Source organism: Ursus maritimus, unplaced genomic scaffold (genome assembly GCF_017311325.1).
Source record: "Ursus maritimus isolate PB19 unplaced genomic scaffold, ASM1731132v1 scaffold_1, whole genome shotgun sequence".
NCBI classification, from domain to species: domain Eukaryota; kingdom Metazoa; phylum Chordata; class Mammalia; order Carnivora; family Ursidae; genus Ursus; species Ursus maritimus.
Window position 1 is genome coordinate 106,396,139 of NW_024423343.1, and position 13,916 is coordinate 106,410,054.

At 39.1% G+C, this 13,916-nt stretch overlaps 1 pseudogene; it reads right to left on the reverse strand.

The window, feature by feature from the left end:
• Positions 1-9,094: 9,094 nt before the first annotated feature.
• Positions 9,095-13,916, reverse strand: part of LOC103658606 — a 45,066-nt pseudogene continuing 40,244 nt past the window's right edge.

A 13,916-nucleotide genomic window follows, 5' to 3' on the forward strand; every position in this document is an offset into this window, starting at 1 on the left:
TTTTTCTTGCTTCTTTAGGTAAGCCTATATTGCTATATACTGCCTCTCAGGGATATGCTCCAAGAAGACTGAATAATCTCCCGACTGTGTGCTCCAGGTGCTCTTCAGATCACTGTTTCCATGCTGTAGGCTCCCTTCTGTTGGCCTGTCTTCTCTCTATGAGCAGCACAGTGCCCTCGAGGCTCTATCCCATCCAAGTCTGCTAAACTTTAAAACTCTAGGCTTTAAGCCCTACTGGTTGCAAGAACTCATGAAATTCAACCCCTCTTGCTTTCCAAGCCAACAGCTACCGGGAAACATTCTCCTTGTGAATTCCCCTATGTGCTCCCCACCCCCCTTGCCCTTCTCCATGACCACAGCTCCCTTCCCTCCTCAGCAGCCAGGATCTGTTTTTCCTCTACACTTCCTACCTTCTTCAATGTGGCTTGTTCTCTCCCTTTAGTTCGGGGGCTCTCTCAGTCTTCAGGTTGATTTCTAGGGTATTTAGGATGATTTCATAGTTATCTAGTTATAGTCATGGGTTGAGGTAAGCCTAGGGTCCTCCTACTCTGTAACCATCTTCCTCTCCAACTTAGCTTATAGGGATTTTTTTTTCTTAATTTCTCATTCTGTTACTTTGTTATTAGGATATAGAAATTCAACTTATTTCTATAGGTTAATTTTATATCCTACAACTTTACTGAATTCATTTATTAGTTCTAATAATTTTTTGGTTGAGTCTTTAGGGTTTTCTACTTATACTAGCATGCAATACACAAATAGTGACAGTTTTATTTCTTCCTTACCAATTTGGATGTGTTATTTCTTTTTCATATCTGACTGCTGTGGCTAGGACTTCTAGTACTCTGTTAAATAAAAGCGGTGAGAGTGGACATCCTTGTCTTGTTTCTGACCTTTGAAGAAGATTTCCATTTTTCACTGATGTTAGCTGTGGGTTTGTCATATATGGTCTTTATTATGTTGAGGTATGTTCCCACTAAAAGCACTTTGTTGAGATGGTTTTTTTTTTTCATGAACAGATGTTGAATTTTATCAAATGCTTTTTCTGCATCTATTGAGATGACTATATGATTTCTGTCCTTCCTTTGGTTAATGTGGTGTATCGTGTTGATTGATTTGCTGATACTGAACCATCCTCGCATCTCTGGAATAGATCCTACTTTATTGTGGTGGATGATTTTTTAAAAATGTATTGTTGAATTTAGTCTGCTAATATTCTGTTGAAGATTTTTGCCTCTATGTTCATCAAGAATATTGGCTTGTAGCTTTTGTTTGTTTGTTTTTGTGGGTTTTTTTGGTTTTTTGGTTTTTTTTTTTTTTTTTTTTTTTTGGTAGTAGTATCTTTATCTTATTTTGGTATCAGGGTAATGCTGGCCTCCTACAATGAATTTGGAAGTTTTCCTTCCTCTTCTATTTTTTTGGAATAGTGTGAGAAGGATCGGTACTAACTATTCTTTAAATGTTTAGTAGAATTCAGCTGTGAAGCCATCTGGTCCTGAACTTTTGTTTGTTGGGAATTTTTTGATTACCGATTCAATTTTGTCAGTAGCAATCTGTTGGTTCAGTTTTTCTATTTCTTCCTGATTCAGTCTTAGAAGCGTATGTGCTTCTAGGAAGTTATCCATTTCATCTAGGTTGTCCAATTTGTTGGCATATAATTTTTCCTAGTAATATCTAATAAAACTTTGTATTTCTGTGGTGTTAGTTGTAACTTCTCCTCTTCCATTACTGATTTTATTCATTTTGGTTCTCTTTTTCTTTCTGTGATGAATCTTTCTAACCTCTTAACAATTTTGTTTGTATTTTCAAAGAACCATCTTTCTTAATTTTAGTGACCTTTCTTTCTTTCTTTCTTTCTAGTCTCTGTTTAATTTATTTCCATTCTGATTTTCAATATTTTCTTCCTTCTGCTAACTTTCGGCTTTGTTTGTTCTTTTTCTAGTTCCTTTAGGTGTGAGTTTAGATTTTTGCTTGAGATTTTCCTTGTTTCTTGAAGTAGGTTTATGTCACTACAAATTTCCCTCTTAGAACTGCTTTTGCTGCATCCCAAAGATTTTTAAAAATTTTTAATTTTAATTTTTTTGATGTAAATTTCGATGATTCATTAGTTGCATATAACACCCAGTGCACCATGCAATATGTGCCCTCCTTACTACCCATCACTGGCCTATCCCATTCCCCCAACCCCCTCCCCTCTGAAGCCCTCAGTTTGTTTCTCAGAGTCCACAGTCTCTCATGCTTCATTTCTCCTTCTGATTACCCCCCCTTTCTTTATCCTTTTCTTCATCCCAAAGATTTTGAACCACGTGTTTCCATTTTCATTTGTCTAGTTATTTTATTTCCTCTTTGATTTCTTCATTGACCTATTGGCCGTTTAGTAGCATATCGCTTAGCCTCCATGTGTTTGTGGTCTTTTTCAGGTTTTCTTCTTGTAATTGATTTCTAGTTTGAATCTGTTGTGGTTGCAAAGATGCTTGACATGATTTCAATCTTTTTATCGACTTGTTCTATGGACTAACATGTGACCTATTCTGGAGAATGCTCCATGTGTGCTTGGAAAGAATGTGTATTCTGCTGTTTTTGGATAGAATGTTCTGTATATATCTGTTAAATCAATCTGGTCTATTCAAACCACTCTTTCCTTATTGAATTTCTGTCTGGATGATATATCCATTGATATAAGTAAAGTGTTGAAGTCTCCGATTATTATTGTATTACTGTCAAATTCTCCCTCTATGTCTGTTAATGGTTGCTTTATATATTTAGGTGCTCCTATGTTGGGTGCATAGATATTTACAGTTGTTATATCATCTTACTGGATTGATTCCTTTATCATTATGTAATGCTGTTCTTTGTCTATTGTTTGCATTTGTTTTATTTGTTTTTTTTTTAAAGATTTTATTTATTTATTCGACAGAGACAGAGACAGCCAGCGAGAGAGGGAACAGAAGCAGGGGGAGTGGGAGAGGAAGAAGCAGGCTCATAGCGGAGGAGCCTGATGTGGGGCTCGATCCCAGAACGCCGGGATCACGCCCTGAGCCGAAGGCAGACGCTTAACCGCTGTGCCACCCAGGCGCCCCTGTTTGCATTTGTTTTAAAGTCTATTTTGTCAAATATAAGTTTAGCCACCCCAGCTTTTTGTCACTTCCATTTGCATGGAATATCTTTTTCCATCCCTTCTCTCTCAGTCTGTATGTGTCTTTAGGTTTGAAGTGAGTGTCTTGTAGACAGTGTATAGATGGGTCTTTTTTAAAATCTGTTCAGCCACCTTATGTTTTTTGATTAAATCTCTTAGACCATTTATATTGGAAGTAATTATTTTATTTTTTTATTATTATTTTTAAAGATTTTATTTATTTATTTGACACAGAGAGAGAGAGAGAAAGTGCAAGCAGGCAGAGCAGCAGGCAGAGGGGGAGGGAGAAGCAGACTCCTCGCTGAGCAGAGAGCCCAATGGGGGGGCTCGATTCCAAGAGCCAAAGATCATGACCTGAGCTGAAGGCAGACACTTAATTAACTGAGCCACCCAGGTACCCCTGAAGTAATTATTAATAGGTATGTATTTATTGACATTTTTAAAACTGTTTCTGGTTGTTTTATAGTTCTTCTTTTTTCCTTTCTTCTTCTCTTGCTCTCTTCCTTTGTGATTTGATGACTTTTTTTAGTGCTGTGGTTGGATTCCTTTCTTTTTATTTATTTTGTGTATCTATTATAGATTTTTGGTTTGTGGTTTCCAGGAGGCCCATATATAACATCTTATGTATATAGCAGTCTTTATTAAATTGATGGTTGTTTGAGTTTGAACACATCTTAAAAGCACTATGTTATTACTCACTCCTCTCCACAAAAGTACAGGAGTGAGAGTTCCATTTTTCTAGTTGAAAAGCAATCTCATTTGGAAAATATTTTAAAGATGTGATTTGGGCAGCAAAATTGGTGTATTTAATTAATTTTTTTGGCATTCCTAATAAACTAAATTTGAAACCATAGGAGAAGCATGATTTCAACACATTCAGGATATTTAAGGGTTCAAAAGACATTATTGTTAGAGCAAATAAAAAAAAGTGATTGCCCTAGCTACAATATGAAGAAAATGTTACAATGAAGATAGTTTGAACAAACAGAATTGGAGATATCGTTATACCTCACATTATGTGTCTCAAACTTTTGTTCATTATTTTCTACAAAAAATTGAAACATTAAGGAAATGTAGTTAGGTAAAATATCCATTTGCTGATAATTTAATTAAACTTTGAGCTTGGAGAATGAGCTGGTTTTGTATTTACCTTGAAGGATGACTCTAAGATGTTAAGTTGAAAAAAATTTTCATTTGCCAAGGAAAAAGAATGTATTGTTTTATTGTTTCGTAGTCACTGTTCTATTAGTATGAACTACAATTTTCAATGCTGACTTAATAAATATTAAAAGACAGACTTGACAGTCCATTAGCTGTGCATAATGCGTAGTTCCATGTATTTCAAGCCATATTAAGCCTACCAATTACACAATTGTACTCACGCATTGCAATATATTTTTCTAATTTTGGGAGGGTATTTATTTATTACATTTAAATATTAGTAAATAAGATTTTATGTAAGTGTGGTTATGATTTTACTTTACTGTATGTTATAGGCTGAATTGTGTCCCCCAAAATTCATATCTTGATGTCTAAACTCCCAGTCTCTCAGAATGTGACTCTATTCAGAGATAGGGCCTTTAAAGAGGTGATATGGTTAGGGTGGTTTCCTAGTCCAGACTTACTGGTTTCCTTATGAGAAGAGGATATGAGAACAGAGAGACACCAAGGGTTCAGGCGTGCCGAGGAAAGTCGTATGGGGACAGAGTGAGAAGGCAGTCATCCTCAAACCAAGGGGAGAGCCCTCAGGAGAAACCAAACCCGCTGATACTTTGATCTTGGACTTTCAGCCTCCAGAACTGTGAGACAATAAATTTCTGCTGCCTAAACCATGCAGTCAGTGATATTTTGTTTGGCAGCCTGAGCAAACTATATATGATATATACACAGTATGTTGGCAAGGATACTGTTTGGTGAAATTTTAGTTTCAGTTGTGTGTATGGGTACTAAGTCTCAATGCAAGATACATTCTTATTATGGGTTATAGGTCTAATTTGAAAAACATCGAATTAGAAGAAATGAAGGATTTTGCCCTCCGCCTCTGACACAAGCCTGTTGAACTAGATACTTGCACTAGGTAAATCTGGAGAAACGCTGGCCCCACCTTTCACAGGGAGAGGCTAAGGAAAAGAAATGGCTTTGCCTGGGCTTTGCGCTCCTTGTGAAAGTAACTCTAGAATAGTGCTCTAGGGTGGAGTTTGGGGATAGAATTTACAAGGACTGTGAACTTGGATGGGAAAAAGGTACATATTTATTTTTACTAACGTATATCTGAAAATTAGCTTTTCTATCAACTATAAATGGAAGCAACAGATTTCAGTAATATTAGGAGTACCTGTAACATTGTCACCAGTAGAAATCAGACATGTTTTCGTATCATGTCATACAAACTGTACCTTAATAGACAAATTACAAACATCATTATATCCAAAGTATATTGGTTATTAGATCTACAGATAGAACTTGTTATTTAATATATTAATAAAGAAATATATGTATTACTATGCACAGATTTTAAATATGTATGTATATATTTTTTTAAGAGAAGGGGGGGAAGAAGAAGAGAGAGAATCCTAAGCAGGCTCCATGCCCAGTGTGGAACCCAGTACAGGGCTGGATCTCACAACAGTGAGATCATGACCTGAGCTGAAATCGAGTTGGTCGCTTAACTGACTGAGCCACCCAGGTGCCCCAAACATATATTTTGATGCTAACCATGCTTATACATAGTTTGTTCCCTTCGGAGCCCTATGTATCTTGTCTTATGCATTTGAAAACATTTTTCTGGCAATGGCCTATAGGCTTTATGAGACTGTCAAAGGGGATCTGTGGCAGATAAATGGTTAAGAAAATCCTCTCTACAGCTTTATTTTGAAGTTTCACAGCCTCCCTCTGCTACCCTTCACCTGGGTATTTTCTTACCTGTCTCTTTCGGCTTCTACCCTTTTAGTTACTACCAGTACTCTCCTTCTGACCAATTCATTTTAACTGACTACTTCTTTGGTTCTGACTTTGACTTGACCTGTTCCCAAAGGCTGCCTCTTCATTTGCCACCTCTTGCAGTACCACCCAAGGATAGTGTCCCACCCTGGTAACAGGGCCAGAAAACTGACCCCAGGACCGTGACCTCAGGACTGCTGAGCACCTGCCAGAAGAAGGTTCCTTAGTCCTGTGGCCACAAGGCCACCCAAGGAGCTGATGGCCATTTGAAAAACAGCTTATATAGTCAGCAGCACAAATGGGAACCCTTCTGTTCCAGGCCCTGTGGACCTGTTCCTGCCTCCTGAGGATGTTTGGCTTACTTTTGTGGTTTCCTGGATTACGTCATTTCATATTTAGAACCCCCAGCTCATGACTTGAATGTGTTGCCCCATCCTAGGCCTTCTAGATTCCAGATGCCCACATTTCTATGGCTCATTTGCACCATCAGTGGCCATATAGGGTGTGTCCACCTCCTTGCACAGCCTGTCTGCCGGTTCACAGTAATTCAGATCTTCATCCACTGGGGTTTCCCCATGCATACAGCATTCCCATTCTGGCTTGCCCACCTGGTCAACACTGGGGAGAATTCCACATTGTACAAAGAACAGAGTGATACCATCCAGTGGTACTAATCACCCCTTCTTTGTGGGAGAGATTATCCTACTAAAGAGAAGGAGGGACAATTCAGCTCTTGCAGCACCCATGTGTCAGTGGCACACTCTGGCCTCTAGAGGGATCCCTATGAATGAGGGACAGGAAATGAAGCAGTTCTGAGCTTTCTGGGAGCAGCAATCTGGAACCTTTGATCACTAGCTGTCCTGGAGAATGGGGCTCATGTCTCGGCTACATATCCTAAGTTCACTGATGTTTTTTAGTGTTCTTTGGGCAGTTATGCCTTACTTGATGTATCCTGCCTAGTCTGTCCTCCCACCAGCCTCTGCCCACTGCCAACGTTTATCTATGTGGGCGTCATGATGCAAATAGATTCTTAACTGCTTGCCTCAGCCTGGCCTAAGTATCCAAGTACTTAGTACTAACGGACTCCCTCAGTGGAGGCTCCAGATTGTGGCCACAGGTGCAGCGGGTGTATCTAGGACGCAGCCAGTCACGGACAAATGCATATCTCTAATCTCATCTGGGCTTCTATCTACGAATAAACAATGCTCTGTATCATGTTCTGTTTTGTTTTCCCTTCACACTGATTGTTAGAAGTGCTTCGATACATTTCTTTTCTCACCTTTTTATTCAGAAATATTTCAAACACACGAAAGAGTTGAAATTGTCGCATAAAGAACAACTGTGTTCCATCCACTTAAATTTAGCAATTGTTAACATTCTGCGTGACACTTTTTAACCTTCTGCTGTCTTTGCACCCTCAACCATCTCTTAGTTTGTGTGTGGGGGGGGGATTGTGTTTGTTCGTTTATGCCCACTTTCTTCCCCAGGGTCCACGGGAAGCTAAGTTCAGACATCGAGATGCTTCATCCTAAAATACTTTAGTATACATCTCCTAAGAACTCTCTCCTACAAAACTTTCAAACCATAAAAGTTTCAATCCAAAAAAGTCTCAAACCAAAGAAGAGCTCCATATCCCCAAAGAACCCAGGCCCTTTGTTATTCAGTTGGGAGACTGGTTTTCTCAGCATGTGTGCTGGCATCAGTGGGCGCTCGGTTCCAGGCTGTTGCTCCTCCCAAGGGCCAGCCGCTGGGCCTGCCTTTTATTGTTCTTCTGGGCCTCGTCCTGATTCTGATTAAGGAACCAGACACTCAGGGTCTGGGCTTCCAAGCACAAATAACTCACCCATTCTTCTATTTTATGTTTCAAATATTATTCTTTTGAGTAGGAAATACATTCACATGTTATAAAAGGGTGAATAATGCAAAGCCCCCCACTCCCCACCACTCCTGTCTCACAGCCCCCTGTGCCCCTCCCTGGAGGAAACCCATCTTCTTAGCTTCTTGCAAGCCATTCCCAAGATTGCTTATATGTTTACAAGCAAATACATGTGATGTCAATGGCTCCCTTTCACTACAGAAATGATAGCACATTATACACACTGCTCTCCACCTATGTTTATCAATAACTTTAAAAATATGGGGCGCCTGGGTGGCTCAGTTGGTTAAGCGTCAGCCTTCGGCTCAGGTCATGATCCCAGGGTCCTGTAATTGAGCCCTGCATCAGGCTCCCTGTTCAGCAGGGGTCTGCTTCTCCTTCCTCCTGCTCTTGTGCTCTCACTCTCTCCCTCTCTCTCTCCCTTTCAAATAAATAAATGAAATCTTTAAAAAACTTTAAAAATATATAACTAAAAGATAAGCACAATGGTATATTTGAAACTGGTACCTAAATTCAAACTGCTCTGCTGTACTCAAGCTTCTCAACAGTTATATATACATAAACACCACAGAAAGTGGTGTTTCCTTAGGGAGCCTCCATTCTTACAAAGTGGTTTCCCCTGAGACTCCTACCAAGCACCATCAACAGAAATCCAAAATCCAAACTCCATCTAGTATGAAAGACAAGCCTATCTAGTATCAAACATAACTCTAACTAATACAGTCCTGAGACTCTGTCTTCCTAGCATGATGTGTACCATATTAAGTACCTCTTTCTAATATGTAATTTAACATAGACGTAGTAGACAGCTCCCACATTTTGGAGCCTGCTGATATAATTTATATTTGCAAATCCTAAACCCTTATCCTGCCTACCCTGCCTTGCTCATTCCTTCCCCTGGAAAGCACAATAATAGCTCTTGCCCAGGTTTTCCTCTTGTTCTCTTTGTCTCCTGACTGAACTGCTGCTTCCCACATGGCCCTGGATGGCATAGCTTGCCCCTTCCTCCTAGAAACAACAAGTAACTATATTTTTTTCCCTTTAGGTTCTTAGTTTATTAATCCTTTCATGAAAAATCTGCACAATCACCACTGATTAAGTCACTGCGGAATCTTTACTCCTTCTGTTGTCCAATCTCCAACTCACTTCTTTTTGCCAGCACCAACATCGGCTTTTGTAGTCTCCCTGAATTTCTTTATTCTGTTCTTGCGTTCCTTTTGCTGTTTTCTCAACATCTTTCTCTTCTTGTATAGGCCATGTCTTGCAAGTCTATGTTTGGGTTCTTTTTTCTTTGCATAATCCAAAGAATCACGAATTGTGCCAAAGCTAGTAGTCTTGCCACCACCAAAATGGGTTCTGAATCCAAATACAAAGATGACATCTGGTGTGGTCTTGTACATGTTGGCTGTTTCTTCTGAATATCTGTCTTAGATACTGTTGCCTTTCCAAGGTGAAGAACATCAGTGACCATCTGTTTCTGCCGAAGTAGTCCATTGGTCGTGAACTTCCTGGTCTGGATAGTTACTGATGATGGTAGCCGAGCTTCAAGCAGCCAGGGAGGAAAAAATTGTCTTTTCAACGGCAACCATTTCCTGGTCTGTTGGCCTCACTATGCCTGAATAATATTTAAACCTACATTTTAAAACAATCATGAAGTTTATATAATCAAAGGAAGATATGGTAACATCTCAATTGAATGTTACTTAAAAGTTATATATCTGTGTAGGTGGAGTACAAGGGAGAATTGCAATGGCCTGTCCAATACTAGATAATTAAGTTAAATTATTCCCAAGACAAAATGACAGTCAAAGTCAATGAATTTAATTCATGCTGATTTATCAGGTAAACTGATCATTTAAAATTGAAAAAGCAGAACTAATCTTTTGATTTCTTTACTCATAAAAGGGAAAATTAACCATTTTCTTAGTAATCTTCAGATGTTCCTTCTGTTACAAGAAGTAAAGAGCATGACATCTAGTTCTGTCTAGAAAAAGGTGTAACTTACAGGTTCAACGCAACCTCTATCAAAATTCTAGCTAGCTTTTTTTTAGAAATTGACAAGCCAAAATTTATATGGAAATACAAGGGATTCACAATATCCAAAGCAATCTTAAAAAGAGCAAAGCTAGAGGAATTGTATTTCCCTATTTCAAAACTTACCACAAAGTTATGGTAATCAACCAGTGTGGTACTGGCATGGGATAGGTATATAGATCAATGGAATAGAACTGAGAATCTAAGAATAACCCCTTGCATTGTGGTCAACTGATTTCCTAAAAGGGTGCCAATATAATTCAATGGGAGAAAGGATAGTCTTTTCAACAAATGGTGCTGGGACACTGGATACCAACATGCTAAAGAATGAAGTTGGATCCATTGCTTACATCACACAGAAAAATCAACCCAATGGTTCATATAAAACCATAAAACTCTTAGATGTAGGGGTCTGAGAAACACAGAAATATGTCTTCATGACTTTAGGGTAGGCAAAGTCTTCTTAGGTGTCCATCAGAAAAGTGAATAGACAAACATCTAGTTGGCTCAGATGGTAAAGCATGCAACTCCATCTCAGGGTCATGAGTTTGAGCCCCATGTTGGGTGTAAAGCCTACTTAAAAAAAAAGGGGGGATGCCTAGGTGGCTCAGTTGGTTAAGCATCTGCATTCAGCTTGGGTGGTGATCCCAGGGTCCTGGGGTCAAATCCAGAGTTTGGCTCCTTGCTCAGCAGGGAGCCTGCTTCTCCCTCTGCCTGCTACTCCCTCTGCTTCTGCACTCTCTCTCTCTCTGTCAAATAAATAAATAAAATCTTAAAAAAAAAAAGTAAAAGACAATCCACAGAGTGGAACAAAATGTTTTCGAATCACATATCTGATAAGCAACTTACATCCACAATATGTAAAGAATCTTATATCTCAATAATAAAAAAGACAGCCCAATAAAAAATAGGCAAAGAATATGAACAGACATTTCTCTAAAGAAGATATGCATGTGAAAAGATACTCAGCATCATTAGTAATTAGGAAATACAAATCAAAAGCACAGTGATCAAATCAGGGAAATACAGTTCAAAAGAATCACATCCACTGTAATTGTTATAGTAAGAGGGAAAATAACTAATGTTGGTGAGGATATGGTGTACTTGGAACCCTCATACACTGCTGGTGGGAATGTAAAGTGGTGCAGACATTTTGTAAAAAGATTGTCATTTTCTGGAACACAGAGTTATCATATGAACAGAAATTCCACTCTTATGTGTATTCCCTGGAGACACGGGAAACTTGTATGTGAACTTGCAGTGTTATTCATAATAGCCCCAAAGTGGAAACAATTCAAATGTCCATTAGCTGATAAATGGGTAAATCCAATGTGGTAAAGCAATACAATAGAATATTTTTTCAGTTATGAAAAGCAATGAAACACTACATTTAATGCAACGAAGTGCTACAAATGGAAGAACTTTAAAAACATTATTCTGAGTGAAAGAAGCCAGTCACAAAAGACCACATATTTTATGATTGCAGTTGTATGAAATGTCAAAAAGAGGCAAATCCATGGAGACAGAAAGTAGATGAGTGGGATGGGGTGGAGAGTTGTTGGTAAATAGGAAGTGACTGCTAATGCATACAGGGTTGCTTTTAGGGTGATAAAATATTCTAGAATTGATTGTGGGTGATGGTCGCACAACTCTGAATATACTAAAAGCACAGAATTGTCCACTTCAGTGTGAATTGTAGTCTATGTGAATTATATTACAATAAAGTTATTTTAAAAATGTGTAACTTACTTATCTCAGATGCATGAATAAAATATTCGTGCCAAAGGGCACCACACTTCCGTTGTATGATGGAAAGAATGTTTTTTTTTTAAAGATTTTATTTATTTATTTGACAGAGATACAGACAGCCAGTGAGAGAGGGAACACAAGCAGGGGGAGTGGGAGAGGAAGAAGCAGGCTCCCAGTGGAAGAGCCTGATGTGGGGCTCGATCCCAGAAGGCCGGGATCACGCCCTGAGCCGAAGGCAGACACTTAACCGCTGTGCCACCCAGGCGCCCCTGATGGAAAGAATGTTTTAAATCCAGGGTAGCCCTTAACCTTAGATATCATTTAAGTTTTGTATTATATTTTATGACATTATAGATTACTACATGTAGGGAATCTTTTACTTTATAATCCTAAGTTAAGTAAATAAAAATAATAGTTGCTTGAGAAAAGTTCTTCCCAGTAGCCATTTTTTTTCCAGAGAAATTGAACCTTCTAGATCTCAGTGTCTACCTAGTCCAAGTCTGTTAGCATGAGTCACAAATCAGACTTTGGTCTTGTAAATAAAACAAGGAGACCATTTTCTATATCCCAGACAGGCCTCTTCACTTAGATTACTATGGGGGAGGGTGTTTCCCCTGAATCATCACTGGCTTGGTGCTTTCCCTTTTTGTCTGTGCTAATTGTCTTACTTACTCTATTACAGTTCTCCGTGTAGATGTGAAACATCCGTTAAAGCCATCTTCTGAGAGCTGTAGGAGAAGGAAGCTCTGGAGAAGGAAAGTCTAAGACAGGATTATTGGCTATTAGAATGTACTTTTGCTGCAAATTTCTTCAAAGGAACTTGATAAACCTTTTCAATTTGTGGTTTTGGTTGTTTTTTTTTTTTCCGTTTTTCAGGGTTTGCTTCCAGGGAATGGTGCTGTTGTTGCTCATTCTTTTTATGAAGCAAATACGGTAGTGAGTTTAAGTCCCAAATGAAATATAAGTTATTGCATCTTGCACTAATAAGAGGCATAACATTTTGGTGGGCCACTTTGAATTGATTCTAGAGAGAACATATACATTTGAGTGTGTTGTCTGACCCGATTACTGAGTAACGCAAAATCTTTCAGTTTTGAGACAAAAATTCAGAGCAAGAGAACGTACTACAGTTGATTCAACTTTATTGCTAGCTGCTCTGCCACTGGAGCCTAATGACCCAGCAGATTCAGCAGTTCCCAAAGTATTTCTGATATTTTGATAGATATGATGGAGCTTCTGGAAAATTCCAATAGAGAATCTCAGCTCAGACTTCTAGGATTTTGAAGCAAAGCAATGCCATCTTGTAAAGACAGAAAGTCCCTTTCTGAGAAGCAGCACCTGGTTTGCTTCTTAGCCTCAGTAGAGACCAAAGGGAAACTCAATTATCATCTGACCTCAGTTGCTTATTCTGATCTGTGTGGTATTGGACCCATGAAAAGCCATAGAGTTGGTCGTGCATACTGATAATTCAACATCAAGTGGAACAGCGTATAGGAGATTGTGCATGAACATGTCCTGAAGGAGAAAGTTGTGTGAGCAAATGGCTTGGATTTGCATGGCAGCTACTCCTGCTGTACTATTTTTCTCTCAACCCACCTTATGGCCTCACTGGGAGTCTCTTACAACCAGCTGACTGAGAAAGACTAATTTCCTTCTCAGGATTGGTCTAGGTATGGTTCTGCATGATTTGCTAGTACTGATCTTAAGGTGTTTTTTTTTTTTTTAAAGATTTTATTTATTTATTCGACAGAGATAGAGACAGACAGCGAGACAGGGAACACAAGCAGGGGGACTGGGAGAGGAAGAAGCAGGCTCATAGTGGAAGAGCCCGATGTGGGGCTCAATCCCATAACGCCGGGATCACGCCCTGAGCCGAAGGCAGATGCTTAACGACTGCGCCACCCAGGTGCCCCAAGGTGTATTTGTTTTATTTCTTCTTAAAATTTGGGTGGTATATTTTAGTTTATTTATTTTTTTATTTTTTTAAAGATTTTATTTATTTATTTATTTATTTGTCAGAGAGAGAGAGAAAGAAAGAGAGAGGACAAGCAGAGGGAGAAGCAGGCAGAGGGAGAAGCAGGCTCCCCACTGAGGAAGGAGACTGATGCGGGGCTCAATCCCAGGACCCTGGGATTATGACCTGAGCTGAAGGCAGACGCTTAACTGACTAAGCCACCCAGG